At 46.3% G+C, this 17,210-nt stretch overlaps 1 protein-coding gene across 2 annotated transcripts in view; it reads left to right on the top strand.

Moving 5' to 3' along the window:
- arhgap22a (Rho GTPase activating protein 22a) overlaps positions 1-17,210 on the top strand; it is a 237,944-nt gene that overhangs the window by 125,471 nt on the left and 95,263 nt on the right. The gene's annotated exons all lie outside the window — the stretch shown is intronic.

The raw sequence follows: 17,210 nt of genomic DNA on the forward strand, positions 1-17,210 counted from the left end.
GGGGTGTGGGAGGAAACCGGAGCTCCCGGAGGAAACCCACACGGACACGGAGAGAATATGCAAAGTCCACACAGGCAGCGACCTGAGGCTGGAATCGAACCAGGGTCCCTGGTGCTGGTGAGGTGGCAGTGCTAACCACTGTGCCACCTTCACCCAATTTACCCCGCAATGAAAAAGACAATTGGTGAGAATCTCTAACTGGGCCTATTTTATGCCATCATCCAAAGGTCCATTTGCTCCTTTGATGCAAGAGATAAAATTCAACCCATCTCTGCCCTAGTTGAAGATTTATTGATAAAAATAGCTAACTAAAATGGCTGAGGCAGATTGTACATTAACACTGTTGCAGTCACACAGTCTTTAACTCGCAAAAAAGGTGTGATCATTTGCAGAGTGTGATAATAGTGATTAAATACGCTGCAACCCTTGGACTATTTTAGTGTCCCTTTATTTAAAATGGTTCTGCCAAAGTAACTGGAAAAGACACCTTGTATAAGTGCGTGGAGAATTCCTCCACCAATCTCAGGATCAGTAACTTCTAAGCTAAAGAAAGTAAACCGCAAATCATTCATCTGCACTTCTGTTTCCTTTTATCAGTGTGAGGGGAGGCATGCAGATGCAATGCCAGCCGTGTAAAGTTTTTACACCTGGGGAGATGCCACAGGTAAAGATACTGCCTCGCGAGCGGTAATAGCAGGCTAGCAAATTTCTAAGTGAAGAATGTTGCCATCTAATTTGCTCTGGAATGTGGCCCTCCTAGGTTTCAACACCTTATAAATCGAGCCCAGTCAGACATTGTCTTTTGGTTTTTTTTGTGTGTGTGTGTGTGTGTGTGTGTGTGTGTGTGTGTGTGTGTGTGTGTGTGTGTGTGTGTGTGTGTGTGTGTGTGTGTACCAACTCTCAAGAGTTATTTGCCACCGGCCACATTCTTGAGTGTGATCTTGTGAACTGTAATTAGCCACCGAAACAGGAGTTAGAAGTGTCAGACTCGATGAGGTATTTGGCATCTTCACCATTAGCCTTCAGCAAGTTCCTCTTCACCTGCTGGTCGTCATGGGGATAGGGCACCGACGCAGATCATTCAGCTGACGGGTCTCTGCTGGTGTTTACACTCTTGTCTCGCCTCAAATACCTGGAATTGCTACAGTACAATGAACAAAGAAAATTACAGCACAGGAACAGGCCCTTCGGCCCTCCAAGCCTGCACCGACCATGCTGCCCGACTGAACTAAAACCCCCTACCCTTCCGGGGACTATATCTCTCTATTCCCATCCTATTTACGTGTTTGTCCAGATGCCCCTTAGAACTCACTATCATATCTGCTTCCACTGCCTCCCCCGGCAGCGAGTTCCTGGCACCCACCATCCTCTGTGTAAAAAACTTGCCTCGTACATCTCCTTTAAATCTTGCCCCTCGCACCTTAAACCCACGCCCCCTAGTAATTGACTCTTCCACCCTGGGAAAAAGCTTCTGACTATCCACTCTCTCCATGCCTCTCATAATCTTGTAGACTTCTATCAGGTGGTCTCTCAAGCTCCATCGCTCCAGTGAGAACAAACCAAGTTTCTCCAACCTCTCCTCATAGCTAATGCCTTCCGTACCAGGCAATATCCTGGTAAATCTTTTCTGTACCCTCGCCAAAGCCTCCACACTCTTGTGGTAGTGTGGCGACCAGAATTGAACAATATATTCCATGTGCGGCCCAACCAAGGTTCTAAAAGAAGGAGGCCATTCATCCCATCGAATAGGACTCACCCAGGTCCTATTCCCGTAACCCCACATGTTTACCCTACTAATCCCCCTGACACTAAGGGGCAATTTAGCCTAGCTAAATAACCTAACTCGTACATCCCAAAGGAAACCCATACAGACTCAAGGAGAACGTGTAGACTCCATGCAAACAGTGACCCGAGGCGGGAATTGAACCTGGATCTCCAGCACTATGAGGCAGCAGGGCTAACCACTGTGCCACCCATCTCAAGCCCTCACCTCAACCTCCTCTCGTAGTAGCAGACTTTCCATTCTAACCACTCTCTCTGAGTGCAATCATTTCTCATAAATTACTGACTGGATAAATTGATGACTATCTTACATTCATGGCATCCAGTTTTGTAATCTTTCCCAGCCAATAGAATCCCTGCAGTGCAGAAGAGGCCATTCGGCCCATCAAGCTACTCTGACAACAATCTCACCTAATGAATGAATGCATTAAAAAGAATTAGTATTGGGGGGCAAGCAAGGTAAATACATGGGGTTATGAGAATAGGGCCTAGGTGGGATTGTAGTTGCTGTGGGCTCAATGGGCTGAATGGCCTCCGTCTGCAATGTAGGGATTCTATGTTATTGGCATTAAGTTGGTAAATGACCCTTTAGTGTGCCCAGTGTGATCAATAATACTATAATATTAGTATGTTCAAAGCCTAATGCATAAAAGCATATTTCTTGTGAGTCACTTCTTAGGCATGTTGTCATTCTTTACATGTGACCAGTAAAGTAAAGTTTATTTGTTAGTCTCAAGTAAGATTATATTCGCACTGCAATGAAGTTACTGTGAAAATCCCCTAGTCGTCACACTCTGGCACCTGTTCGGGTACACTGAGGGAGAATTTAGCATGGTCAATGCACCTAACCAGCACATCTTTCAGACTGTGGGAGGAAACAGGAGCACCCGGAGGAAACCCACACAGACACGGGGAGACTGCACCGCCCCAAATCAGGATGAGTGAAATCAGAATGGGCGAGGTAGCAGTGGCACAGTGGTTAACACTGCTGCCTCACAGCACCAGGGACCCGGTTCGATTCCCAGCTTGGGTCTGTGCAGAGTCTGCACATTCTCCCCGTGTCTGCGTGGGTCTCCTCGGGGTGCTCCAGTTTCCTCCCACAGTCCAAAAGACATTCTGATTAGGTGCATTAGCCATGCTAAATTCTCCCTCTGTGCACTTGAACAGGTGCCAGAGTGTGGCAACTAGGGAATTTTCACAGTAACTTCTCTACAGTGTGAATATAAACCTATCTGTGACAATAAATAAACTTTACTATTTTTAAAAAAAGCTGCACTCTTGAATCCATCACCTTAATATTTATATTTCTGTGATATCGCATCTTTCCAAGCCAGAGTAAACAGTGGAGGTTTAGTCATATTTAAAAACCTTTCCCCTCGCTGGATAGTTCTGTCAACCAAAATTGTATGTATTTTAATAGTTTCAGAGACTAGCATGTCTGTGTTGCCACTTTAACACGACTGCAAACACCCAGAATCTGGTACAAATGTTAAGTATTTAATTAGCAGCTTCAACATGACAGGAGCACACATAAAAATGGTAAAAGCTCTCCTTGAGATATTAGTTTACACAATTTCCTTTGTAACTGAATCATTTTGAGTAGCGATTAAGTTGGACATTACACAAACATTGTTCCTAATCGACACTCCGACTGGGCCTTTTTTTGCTGATATATTAAAGAAAACGAGTGGCCCGCGCCAATGTAAAAAGCAGTTTGATTTTTGACTTTGAGCTGACTGCTACCAGGGATGCACTTCAAAGACCTCTGCACTGCAAAAGTAACTCGACTCTGCCAGATCGAAGCTCTTCAGATGTGCTTCCAGTTTGCGCAGCTCCATCCATGCTTGCCCTAAGAGATAAAAAGACGGCGTGGTTAGATTTCCCAGCAAAACATTTTGATTCTTCCATTCATGTTCCCGGTTTCATGGCAGTACGAGTGTGGCACTGCATCTGTTGTAGAACAATGAAGATGTGAGGCACTCCACATTACCTGCTCGTTCACACCCTTCCTGGCTAAGAGGCAACACTTGCCAACCTTCAAAGAACCTACACAGGATGGGACTGAACAAGCCCCTAAATGTTCACCTTGCCTTCCTCTAATTAATAGAAACCTTTTAAGCGCTGTTCCAGCCCCATCGCTGAATTAAGTTTAACTTTATTAATTAGTGTCACAAGTAGGTTTACATTAACACTGCAATGAAGTTACTGTGAAAATCCCCTAGTTGGCACACTCCTGTTTGGATACGCTGAGGGCAAATTTAGCACGGCCAATGCACCTAATCCCGTCCTCCAGACTGTGGGAGGAAACCAGAGTACCAGGAGAAAACCTGCACAGATATGGGGACAACGTGCACACATCTGTGTGGAGTCTGCATGTTCTCCCCGTTTCTGTGTGGGCTTCCTCCAAGTGCTTAGTTTCCTCCCACAGTCCAAAGATGTGCGAGTTAGGTTGATTGGCCTTGCTAAATTGACCCTAGTATCGGGGGGATTAGCAGACGATTCTGGAAATGGGGCTTGGGTGAGATTGTGGTCGGTACAGACTTGATGGACCGAATGTCCTCCTTCTATTCTGTAGAGATTTTATTCCATGTTCTCCACACAGACTGTGACCCAAGCTGGGAATTGAACCTGTGTCCCTGGCGCTGTGAGGCAGCAGTGCTAACCATTGTGCCACTGAAGCACTGAAGGAGCACAGGACAATGAAGGGATTGAAATATTAGCAATAGACTCTTGAATGATCAATGGGGAGCCAATGCAGTAGGTGAACAGGGCTTGGTGCAGGATAGCAGATGGACAGCAGAGTTTTGGATGGGCTGAACGTGGGAGGCCAGTTAGAAGGACATAAGTCAAGTCTAGAAGTGACGAAGAAATGAACTAGTTTCCATTGGATTGGGGTAGGGCCAGAAGTAGAAAAGGCTGTGGAACTGGAGCTACCCAGTCTTGGTGCTGATAAGGTTATGGGGTCAGAACTCTGAGCGGAATCAAACAGAATGCTAAGATTGTGGTCCAGCTGGAAGCTGTGGTCAATAAGAGATAGAGTGCAGAATCCCGTCCACCAGGGGAATGTTTGCAGATGGAACACAGACCATGCAAAGGTCCATCGACCTCAAGTTTGACCGTCCAACCTTGGGGTGAGTGTGGCCAGAAAATCCTACCCACAAACCCGAATTCTCCAGCCTCGCCGGTGGCTGGGATTCTCCAGAGAGTCTGCCTTGGCTGAGCGCCAAATTCTCCATTCTCGCTGGCAGTGGCAGCAGGGCATTGGAGAATCCCGGCCATAGAATTATAGAGAGACCAACGTTGGTGCAGGAATCTGAAGATGATGGAGAGCTCGTCCAGTCTAGAAAGTTCAAGATTTTAAGTTTATCTATTTATAAGTCACAAGTAGGGGATTTTCACGGTAACTTCACTGCAGTGGGAATGTAAGCCTGCTTGTGGCTAATGAACAAAGTTTACTTTAGTACTGCAGTGAAGTTACTGTGAAAATCCCCTAGTCGCCACACTCCGGCGCCTGTTCAGGTACACTGAGGGAGAATTTAGCACGGCCAATGCACCTAACCAGTACGTCATTCGGACTGTGGGAGAAAACTGGAGCACCCAGAGGAAACCCATGCAGGCATGGTGAGAACCCAAGCTGGGAATTGAACCCAGGTCCCTGGTGCTGTGAGGCAGCGGTGCTAACTGCCAAAACACCAATATGAAATTGAGTTCTGTAAATACTTAAAATTCTGCACCAACTATTTTGGTTGTCGGGACATTTTGATATAGTTTCCTAACTGTGCAGGAGCCAAGAATCACCACATCATTCAATATATTTTCGACAATGCCTTACTTCAACTATAATGATTTGTGTTTGAATGTGATATTTAGATACAACAAATAGAATTCAGTTAAATATGTAGTTCATTCAGGGAACTTCCCAAAATAGAGACCCTGTACAAAACTGAGGGCTGCAAATTCTTCACAGGGGAGGTGATGGCCTAGTAGTATTAACGCTAGACTATTAATCCAGGAAAATCAGCTAATGTTCTGGGGACCCAAGTTCGAATCCCACCACAGCAGATGGTGGAATTTGAATTCTTATAATTTAAAAAAAAATCCATAATTAAGAATCCGCAGAGGACCATGAAACCATTGTCGGAAAAACTCACTCATGTCCTTTAGGGAAGGAAATCTGCCGTCCTTGCCCTGTTCTGGTCTACATGTGACTCCAGAGCCACAGCAATGTGGTCGGCTCTCAGCTGTTCAAGGGCAACTGGGGATGGGCAATAAAAGCTGGCCAGTCAGTGACCCCCATGTCCCATGAATGAATGAAAAATAAATCAGGTTAAGCACATCAAGGAGACTTTTGTGTACCATGTACTAATTACCAGTTTCTCAACTCTTGAAGTTTGTATATTGACCCACGCTGATTCTGACAAAGTGCCAAACACGCGTACGATGCCCTTAAAGTCCAGTCAAACGCTGGGCGGAATCGCTGGTAAAATTGTGCAGATCTGAGCAGCTAAAAAGGAGCAGATTTCAGTGAGTTGCTTTTGCACTCGGTACTTACGCTGACGGAAATGCCTTAGTAAGATACTCATTTCCAATGGCTGGGGGGTGATATTTCTGTAAAAGGGGCCACCGTCTTCATAAAAGAGATGGCTCTGGCAGGGCTTCCTTCAGCTTGGCGTAGGGGTGTGAGGGGGAGATGAGGTCCAAGCGAAATCTACCATTTTGGTCACAGCGACCTCGCAAGCGAGCGATTCGAGGTCAAGGTTCGATATGATTTACGCAGTCATGTCGCGTGTTTGGGAGGGAATAAATGCATTTCAAAAGCATTTTTATTTGCAGGAATATATTGCTGCATTGATGTCTTGTGACCTGTTTGACCAGCTGTTTGGCCTTGGCTGGGTTCGCCAGATTTATGCTGCTGAATTGCTCTGTTGTGAGCCTTGGTTCAGAGTGTTTGTGAAGCAATCTCGTTTAACCCGTCTCAGTCCTGAATAAAGACATTCACAGAATTGTGCTATTTCGAAACACACGGAATCTCACAACACATACATTATGACACACACACACATCCCAGACGGCAATTTAATTTGGAGTCATTTAAAAGTTCAGTGCACACAGTTCCAGTGACAGCACGGTGGCACGGTGGTTAGCACTGCTGCCTCACAGTACCAGGGACCCATGTTCAGTTCCCAGCTTGGGTCACTGTCTGCGTGAAATCTGCACATCCTCCCCGTGCCTGTGTGGGTTTCCTCCGGGTGCTTTGGTTTCCTCCCACAGTCTGAAAGACATGCTGGTTAAGTGCATTGGCCATGCTAAATTGTCCCTCGGTGTACCTGAATGATAGAATCCATGCAGTGCGGAAGGAGTAAGAAGTCTGACAACACCAGGTTTAAGTCCAACCAATTTATTTGATAATAAACTCACAAGCTTTCGGGGTTTGCCCCTTCGTCAGAAGGAGGCCATTCGACCCATTGAGCCTGCACCAACAACAATCCTGCCCAGGCCCTATTCCCGTAACCCCACATATTTACCCTGTTGACCCCCCTGACATTAAGGGTCAATTTAGCATGGCCAATCCACTTAACAAGCATATCTTTGGACTGTGGGAAGAAACTGGAGCACGCAGAGGAAACCCACATAGACATGGGGAGAATGTGCAGACTCTGCAAAGACAGCGACCTGAAGCTGGAATTGAACTCAGGCCCCTGGTGCTGTGAGGCAGCAGTACTAACCATTGTGCAACCCTGAACTGGTGCCAAAATGCGGAGACCAGGGGATTTTCACAGTAACTTCATTGCGGTGTTAGTGTAAGCCTATTTGTGACACTAATAAATGAAATAAGGTAAATTTGACTTGATTTATTATTGCCATATATATTGGGATGTAGTGAAAATGATTGTTTCTTGCGCAATATAGAGACAAAACATACACGGGAGAAGGTCTGATGGCAGCAGGGAAGAAGCTGCTCTCGAGTCAGTTGGTACGTGACCTCAGACTTGCTTATGATGGCAGTAGATTATGCCAGAAACTGTACATGAAAATACTGTTTCATGAGATTTTTGGTATTGTTATTAATTCAATTTAGGCATCATAAAGTAACCTTCACATTCACAATGTTCCCATTTGGGTTTAGTAGGCAGCTCTGAATTAGAGTCACTGGTTAAATCTCCATTCCAGGACTTGAATACTCAATCTAAGCGGACACTCCTGCTTTAGAGCTGCCTTCTCTCAGGGTACCCCTGCCCTGGTTGTCCCTGTCCATGCTGAAACCAAAGAACCCTTATGTCCTGGCCAACATTCCTCCTTCGATCACCGCACTCATCCAAAAAGAAAAATGTCAGCTGGTCGGTCACCTCATGGGTTACTTGTAGGAATGTATGATTGGCAGCACATTTCCAAACTCATGCAACAGATGTGAAACACAGTGAAAGGTGCCTGAGAATGTCATAGAATCATAGACTCCTGACAGTACAGAAAGGGCTGTTTGGCCCATCGAGTCTGCGCAGACTCTCTGACAGCATCTTACCCAATCAATCTCCCCCCACCCTGTAATCGCACACATTAAGCATGTCTATGCCAATCGAACTTACAGATCTTGTGACATTAAGAGGCAATTTAGCCTGGCCAATTCACCCAACCTACACAGCTTTGGACACCAAGGGGCAATTTAGCATGACCAGTCGACTTAACTTGCCTATCTTTGGATACTAATAGAACCATAGAAACCCTACAATGCAGAAGGAGGCCATTCAGCCCATCGAGTCTACACCAACCACAATCCCACCCCAGGCCCTACAATCCCTCCAACCTACACATCCCGAGATGGTAAGGGGCAATATAGTATGGCCAATCAACCTAACCCGCACATCTTTGGACTGTGGGAGGAAACTGGAGTACGCGGTGGAAACCTGCACAGACATGGGGAGAATGTGCAAACTCCACACACACAGTGACCCAAGTCAGGAATCGAACCCAGGTCCCTGAAACTGTGAGGCAGCAGTGCTAACCACTGTGCCACCGTGCTGCCCCAACCTACACGTGGGCAAATTAGTATATCCAATCCACCTAACCTGCGTGTCTTTGGATACAAATGGCAATTTAGCATGGTCAAACACCCTAACCTACACATCTATAGACTGTGGGAGGAAATCGGAACACCTGAAGAAAACCCATACAGACATGGGGAGAATGTGCAGACTCCACACAAGACAGTGACCCAAGGCGACCCAATATGAATGGGCACCTCTTCAATAAGCAATGTATTATAAATGTACACTTACTTCATAACATAGATTTTTGGGTTCAAATCCCTCTCAATGGCTTAAGTATGCAATGTTTTCCCTTGTGGGAGAGTCTGGGACCAGAGGACATAATCTCAGAGTAAGGGAATCACACATTTAAGACAGAAATGAGGAGGAATTTCTTCTCTCTGAGGGTAGGGAATCTGTGGAATTCTTTACCGCAGAGGGTTGTAGAGACTGAGTTCAGGGCTGTGATAGACAGATTTTTAATCAGTAAGGGAATCGAGGGTTATGGGGATAAGGCGGGAAAGTGGAATTGAGGATTATGACATCAGACCAACCATGATCTCATTGAATGGGAGAGCCGACTCGATGGGCTGAATGGCCTACATCTGCTGCATTGCTGAACGTGCTATCCCGTCTACCTGACCACACCTACCATTTTCAAAGGAGGACATCAGGTTTTTCCACCAATCATCCTCCACCCAACACTACAAAAGTAATTGACCTGATCATTGATCTAATTTATTATTGTTTGCTACTTTGGAAGTGTGTTGGCCGTGACATTTGCCCAGTTAATGCACTCTGAAGTGTCGAGGAAACCCCCTGAAGAAACAAAGGATGTAGCGTAAGAGGAAGGTTTTTCTTTTTAATATTGATAGGCCTGCAGATTAGTCAGACTCAGTTGTAAATGAAAGAACCATCTCTGAGTATTATCTCTGATTAATCTTGTGGGCTAGCTGCCAAGTTCTGGGAAATCTTGGACGTGTACAACATTTGAGACAACCTGTCAACTGGCAAGCGAATTCCACTTGCAAATCTCTGGCAAGGAAAAAATATAGAGGGCGATTCTCCTGGCCCAGTGCGCTGCTCGAGTGGGCCGGGAGGTGTCAGCGGTGGGGAGCCTGGAGCGGGCCTCGCTACCGGCATCCAGCCAATCACGAGTTTCCCAGGCAATGTTTTTAAATGTAATCAGCGTCACTCCAGGAGTTGGCATAAGACTGATTGCAGTATGGAAATTATCATTTCAGTATGATTAGCCAGCCCTGGGGTGGTAGTCTCCAGACCAGCTATTGTCTCCCCAAACCCCCCTCACCCCATCAGGAGAGGCTCCCACCAGCACGGATTAAAGCTGCTCCCCATTAATGGGGGCCAGACATGCTCACCCCACTGGTGGGGACCGAGGCCATTGAGGCCCCCCTGAGAGGTCAGGTGCAGGGGTGGGGGTGGACAATGGGCAGTGCCAGCCTGGTACTGCCAGCCTGACACCCTGGCACTGCCCAGCAGGCACCCTGGCACTGCTCACCGGGCATGCGGCACCTACTTGGGAGGTGCAATCGGCAGTGGCGGTTGGGGGACCGGCTGCACACTCTGCAATGGAATCAGTGGGGTTGGGAGGGAGGAGACGAACGGGGCTGCACACGGGGGTGGTGGGGTTGGGGCTGGCGATGTGGCTGACCTGGAGAGTGGGGTTGGATAGGCTGGCGATCGGTGGAGTGGGGGTTTGGGAAGCCATCAGGGAAGCCACTGATCAGGAGGTCAGCGAAGGGGGGGCCAGTGCACCAGCACCGATCTCCCTTCTGACAGATTGGTGCATGCACATTGGCAGACTCAACACTATGCTGCCACCTTCTCCAGCAGAAATGGGCCTACCACTTACTGGCGTGAATCTCGCTGAGACACTCTGTGATGCTCAGAATGTCAGAGATTCATTCCACTAAGTACACCCAAAAAAAGGGCAGGAAATTGATAAGGTAATCAAGAAATAAAGTACATTCCAATATCGTGATGTGTCCATGGGATTCCTCTATGATGCACCTATATAGAATTACAGAATCCGTCCAGTTGCAGAAGGAGACCATTTGGCCCATTGAGTCTGCACCGACAACAATCCTATCCAGGCCCTACCCCCATAACCTCGTGTATTTATCCTGCTCATCCCAAAGAACTGAACGAAACCAGAGCACCGGAAGAAACCCACGCAGACACACAGAGAAATTATGCTGACTGCCTTCCTGAGGCAAGTGTAGACATTGCCAATGAATGGGAGGTTGGTTTGTGTGATTGACTGGGCTTTGTTCACAATTCTTTGTAGTTTCTTGCTGTTTTGGGCAGAGCAGGAGCCACACCAAGCTGTGACGTACTCAAAGGATGTTTTCTACAGTGCATCTGTACAAACTGGTGAGAGTCGTAGCTGACACGCCAAATTGTTTCTGTCGGAGGGAGGGTTAGTAACCAGAAGGCGCAGCTTGAGGATAAGTAAAAATAATCCCAATAGGGGAATTAATTTTTCTTTGATGCAGCGAGTAATTATGATTTGAATTATGAAATGCACAGGAGATAGAAGCAGATTTAGTTGTGATTTTCAAAAGATACTGGATATATATTGTAAAAGGAAGAAGTTTCCAGAAATACATAGAAAGTGTTGGAGTGGGATTGGTTGGTGAACTCTTTCAGAGAGCTGGCGCAGACATGATGGGCCAAATGGCCACCGTCTGCCTCTATGGTTCCCAGAATATTACCCATCATGATGGCACAGCGGTTAGCACTGCTACCTGACAGCGCCAAGGGCCCGGGTTCAGTTCCCGGCTTGGGTCACTGTCTGTGTGGAGTCTGCACATTCTCCCCGTGGCTGCGTGGGTTTCCTCCGGGTGCTCTGGTTTCCTCCCACAGTCTGAAAGACATGCCGGTTAGATGGATTGGCCGTGCTAAATTCTCCCTCAGTATACCCAAACAAGTGCTGGAGTGTGGCGACTAGAGGATTTTCACAGTAACTTCATTGGAATGTTAATGTAAACTACTTCTGACACTAATAAATAAACTTAAAACATCATTTAGCTCTGCTCATTTTCCATGACAAGCTAATATTCTATGATATCCCTTTATTGAAGGAACGATATACTGGAGGCAGGGATTGGAGAGAAGATCATGGGTAGCATATTTCCTTGTCAAATGACCTTCCGAATGTCGGTGATTCCCATTTAAATGAGGACCTATTTGTGACACTAATCAATAATCTTAAAGGGAATCTGGTGAAGGGACACCGGCCTCTGAGGAGTTATTTCAGGTTGGTTACGGGGAAGGAATCTTGCACTCTCTGCCCTCCACACTGACCTAGAAAGTAGGCTGTCTTGCCCAGAGACAGAATGAGACTGCACCGTGGGTACCAACTATTGGGAGATGGGGTGTGAAATGACCAAAGCTTTCAGAGACAACAATGATGGGAAGTCTGCAAGAGAAAAGAGATGTGTGTGTGAAGGGCCAGAGGTGGAGTGTGAATGTACAAATGAACTAATGAGGGAGCCAGGAGGAGAATGAGGGTATTGACCAGTCGGGGGAGGGGGTGGAGAATGGGAAGTCGGAGCATCATGTGCAGATGAGGTAGTGACCCAAAAATGCCTTTGACAAGTAACCAAAGCCTCAGGGGGCAGAGAGGAAGTACAAGAAGGATAGATAATTAGAAATCGTGACCACAAAAATGCATAAGAGTACGTGTGATCTCCTTCCATCACCTTAAATTGTGGAATGATATATGACGCCAGTCTCAGTGTTCAACCAAAGATCTTTTTATTAATAACAATAACTGCCTGGTGCAGCGACTCTGGACGATGGGCTCTGTACAACTTGCTGAAATTCTCAATATTAGTCAATTTCTCCTGGAACTAAGGGCAAGTTGTAACAAGCTGCCCATCATGGGTGATCAGTTAGACATCTGGCTTGCAACAAATAGCTTATAAAGGAAATATTTAGTGCACATAAAGGCTAATAAAGACTCGCTACTTTGACCTGGTGGGCAGAGCCAGATTACAAATATCTGTGGTCTGCGTTTCATAAATGGTTTAAAATTTGGAATGCTTACAAACAGGAAGGTATGTTTGACTTGTGGTCTGGAAAACTGCAAACATATGGTCACACTGTCTCCACAGTCAAACACTTACATGGCACGGAGTTCCTCTGGGATTCAGATTTAAGATCCCTCAATGTTATTCCAGTCTGTCCCAGTATTTCTAGTTCATTCATTGTTTGCAATCAAGAGGATCTGCTTTCCAGGACTCATTAATTGATGCTGGATAAACTTCAAATTCACTACAAAGCTGGGGGCTGGCACGGTGGCGCAGCGGTTAGCACTGCTGCCTCACAGTGCCGGGGACCCAGGTTCAATTCCAGCTTCAGGTCACTGCCTGTGTAGAGTTTGCACATTCTCCCCATGTCTGCCTGGGTTTCATCCGGGTGCTCCGGTTTCCTCCCACAGCACCAAGATGCACAGTTTAGGTGGATCGGCTGTGCTAGTCTTGTGAGGAAAGGCTGAGGGACTTGAGGTTGTTTTCGTTAGAGAGAAAAAGGTTAAGAGGTGACCTAATTGAGGCATGCAAGATGATCAGAGGGTTAGATAGGGTGGATAGTGGGAGCCTTTTTCCTTGGATGGTGATGGCTAATACAAGGGGACATAGCTTTAAATTGAGGGGTGATAATTATAGGACAGATGTCAGAGTTAGGTTCTTTACTCAGAGGGTAGTAAGGATGTGGAATGCCCTGCCTGCAACAGTAGTGGACTCGCCAACATTAAGGGCATTCAAATGGTCATTGGATAGACATATGGATAATATTGGAATAGTTTAGGTAAGAGGGTCATTAGATTGGTTCCACTGGTCGGCGCAACATCGAGGGTGAAGGGCCTGTACTGCGCTGTAATGTTCTATATTCTATGTTCTAGTGTCAGGGAGGATTAGATTAGCTAGGGTAATTGCGTGGGGCAATGGGAATAGGTCCTGGGTGGGATTTTGGTTCGGTACAAACTCAGTGGGCCGAATGGCCTCCTTCTAAACTGTAAGGATTCTGTGACTGCCCGTTGACAGTAACACACTTGCAAAGCACTGTTCCAAGTGCATGGACACATGGGTGAGAAAACTGGGCACAGATGTCCGCTGGAATTTTACCGCCTTGCCCGCATGGAATCGGAGCGGGCGAGGGGCGGGCAATGGAAATGTCTGCTGATCTCCGTTGCGATTTTCCTGTCTTGCTCAAGCGAGGCTGTAAAATCCCACCTGTCAATTTTAACCAGTGAGGGGGTCCCAGTTTCCTGGGTGTTAAACAGAAACATAGAAAATTTGAACCTCTGTGTACTGGGCACAGTGACTAATATTTCGGATTTCCGGAATGTACTCTGATTAAATGGAACTGTGCATCAGCTTTGGAATATTTAATCCTGAACTTTAGAACATACTTCAATGATAGTTGATTTAATTTATCATTATCTGGGATACAGAGAAAAGTATTGTTTCTTGCGCACTGTACAGACAGAGCATACCATTCAACACTGGCACAGTGGTTAACGCTGTTGCCTCACAGCCAAGGACCCAGGTTCAATTCCTGGCTTGGGCCACCGTCTGCGCAGAGTCTGTATGTTCTCCCCGTGTCTGTGTGGGTCTCCTCCTGGTGCTCCAGTTTACTCCCACAGTCTGAAAGACATGTTGGTTAGGTTATGCTAAATTCTCTCTGTATACCTGAGCAGGCGCCAGAGTGTGGCGACTAGGGGATTTTCACAGTTACTTTATTGCAGTGTTAATGCGACACTAATAATATTAATACTACTTGTGACACTAATAAATAAACGTTAAACTTTAGATTACACAGGGGAGAAGGAAAGGGGAGGATGCAGATTTTACAATCACAGATAGGATGAAGAGGAAGATCAGTTTAAAATATGGTAGGCCCATTCAAAAGTCTGATGGCAGCAGGGAAGAAGCTGTTCTTGAGCCGGTTGATACATCACCTCAGACTTTTGTATCATTTGGGGGAAGGGAGTATGACTGGAGTGCGTGGGGTCCTTGATTATGCTGGCTGCTTTCCCAGGTAGCGGGAAGTGTAGACGGAGTCAGTGGATGGGAGGCTGGTTTGCCTGATGGACTGGCCTTCGTTCACAACCCTTTGTAGTTTCTTGCTGTCTTGGGCAGAGCAGGAGCCCATACCAAGCTGTGATACACCCAGAAAGAATGCTTTCTATGGTGCATTTGTAAATGTTGGTGAGAGTCATAGAGGACGTATCAAATTTCCTTAGCTTCCTGGGAAAGTAGAAGCTTTGGTGGGTTTTCTTAACAATAGTGTCAGCATGGGGGGGACCAGGACAGGTTGTTGGTGACTTTAGTTAGCAATCCTAAATATTGGCCTCTACAAAAAAGTCTACAAGAAGTTTTGAGTGTGACTCCCAGAAATACATTTCAAATGTTGATTTTTATTAGTTTTTTTGCCTGCTCCCTGTGTGAAAAGTAAACATTTCACTTTGGATATGATATGAAGTGTGGCAGGGTGCTGAGTGCTGGGCCCAGTTACTGTGTGAAGTTCACATCCCAGCCTCATCCAACAGTCAAAGTGTTCTTTTATTCATTCACAGGATGTGGCCATCGCTGGCTAGGCCAGGATTTGTTGCCCATCCGTGATTGCCCTCGAGAAGGTGGTGGTAAGCTGTCACCTTGAACCAGTGCAGTCCATGTGGTGTAGGTACCCCCATAGTGCTGTTAGGGAGAGAGTACCAGGATTTTGATCCAGCGATGCTGAAGGAACGGCGATACAGTTCCAAGTCAGGATGGTGAGTTGCTTGGAGGGGCACTTGTAGGCAGTGTTGTTCCCACATATCTGCTGCCCTTGTCCATCTAGTTGGTAGTGAGCGGGTTAGGAAAGTGAGGTGGCATAGTGGTTAGCACTGCTGCTTTACAGCGCTAGGGACCCGGTTTCAACTCTGGTTCCTCAGGTGACTGTGTGGACTTTGCATGTTCTCCCCATGTGTGCATGGGTTTTCTTCAGGTGCTCCGGTTGCTTCCTGCACCCCAAAGATGCGCGGGTTGGGTGGATTGGTTATGCTAAATTGCCCCTTAGTGTCCCAAGATGTGTAAGTTAGGGGGATTAGTGGAGTAAATCATTGGGGTTGTGGGGATAGGACCTGGATGGGACTCTTTGTCGGAGCAGAGTCATAGAAACATAGTAACATAGAAACCCTATAATGCAAAAGGAGGCCATTTGGACCATTGAGTCACCACTGACCAAAATCCCATCTAGTTCCTATACCCTTAGCCCCACTTATTTACCCTGCTAGTCCTCCTGACACTATTTAGCATGGTGAATCAACCTAACCAGCACTCGATGGGCCAAATGGCCTACTTCTGTACTGTAGGGATTCTATGATTCAGTGAAGAGTTTGGCAAGTTGGTCAGATTTCTAGGTTTGGACCTGAACCCACAACTGTCTGACTCAGCGGCAAGACTCAGACTACCTTCTGAAGCAAAAACTAAATTGTGTATCTACTATCTCCTTGATACATCCACAGGATATGACAACAGACCTGACTGAGTTCATGTGGTATTCATAAATAACATAGTGTATAATTGAGACTCTGGCTTGCTACTCTTAACAACTCACTTTTTTATTTCCTTCTCAAGGAAGGGCCTTCACACTTATGAAGCTGCTATACTGATAGAAGTCCATTCATTTACGTGGTACAAAGTCAGTGTGTCATGGTCTCAATTGATTTCAGAGCCACTGATCTCTCGGAAGAAGTAGTGACCTTGCCAGTTAAGCTCTAAGTAAGACTGAGAAGCAAGAGTCTAGCACTGGATCTAACTAATCTGCTTTTCCAAAGCAAGACCACCTTAGACAGCTGCCAAAATATAATAGGTTGCTTTACTGCAAAAAATAAAGATTTTGAAAGGTAGTTTAAAAAGAATATTCTTTCGTGGGATGTTGGCATCGCTGGCAAGGCCTGTGTTTGTTGCCCATCCCTAATTGCCCGTGAATCAGTGGCTTGCTTGGCCATTGAGGGCAAGTTAAGAGTCAACCACGTTACTGCGGGTCTGGAATCACAAGTAGGCCAGACTGGGTAGGGATGGCAGACTTCCTCCCCTGAAGGACATGAGTGAACCTGAATACAGTAAAAAGTAAAAAAAAAACAGACTTTTTACTGTGTTTACCCCAGTCCAACGCCGGCACATCCACATCATGAACCTGAATAGCCAGGCCAGAATAGTTTGCGGATGTGGGACTAGCTGAAATCCAAACGCTCGGTGTCAGTCAGGCTCCCAGGTTCATTGAGCCAGTAGATGATGTTGGAAAGAAACCCAGGCCAGGTACATGCAGATAAGACAAGATAAGATAAGACATTAAAAATGTCAAAGACCCATTGTTACATGCAGTGGTTCTTCC

The sequence above is a fragment of the Carcharhinus amblyrhynchos genome, chromosome 31 (genome assembly GCF_965287045.1).
Source record: "Carcharhinus amblyrhynchos chromosome 31, sCarAmb.v2.hapA, whole genome shotgun sequence".
Taxonomy (NCBI): Eukaryota; Metazoa; Chordata; class Chondrichthyes; order Carcharhiniformes; family Carcharhinidae; genus Carcharhinus; species Carcharhinus amblyrhynchos.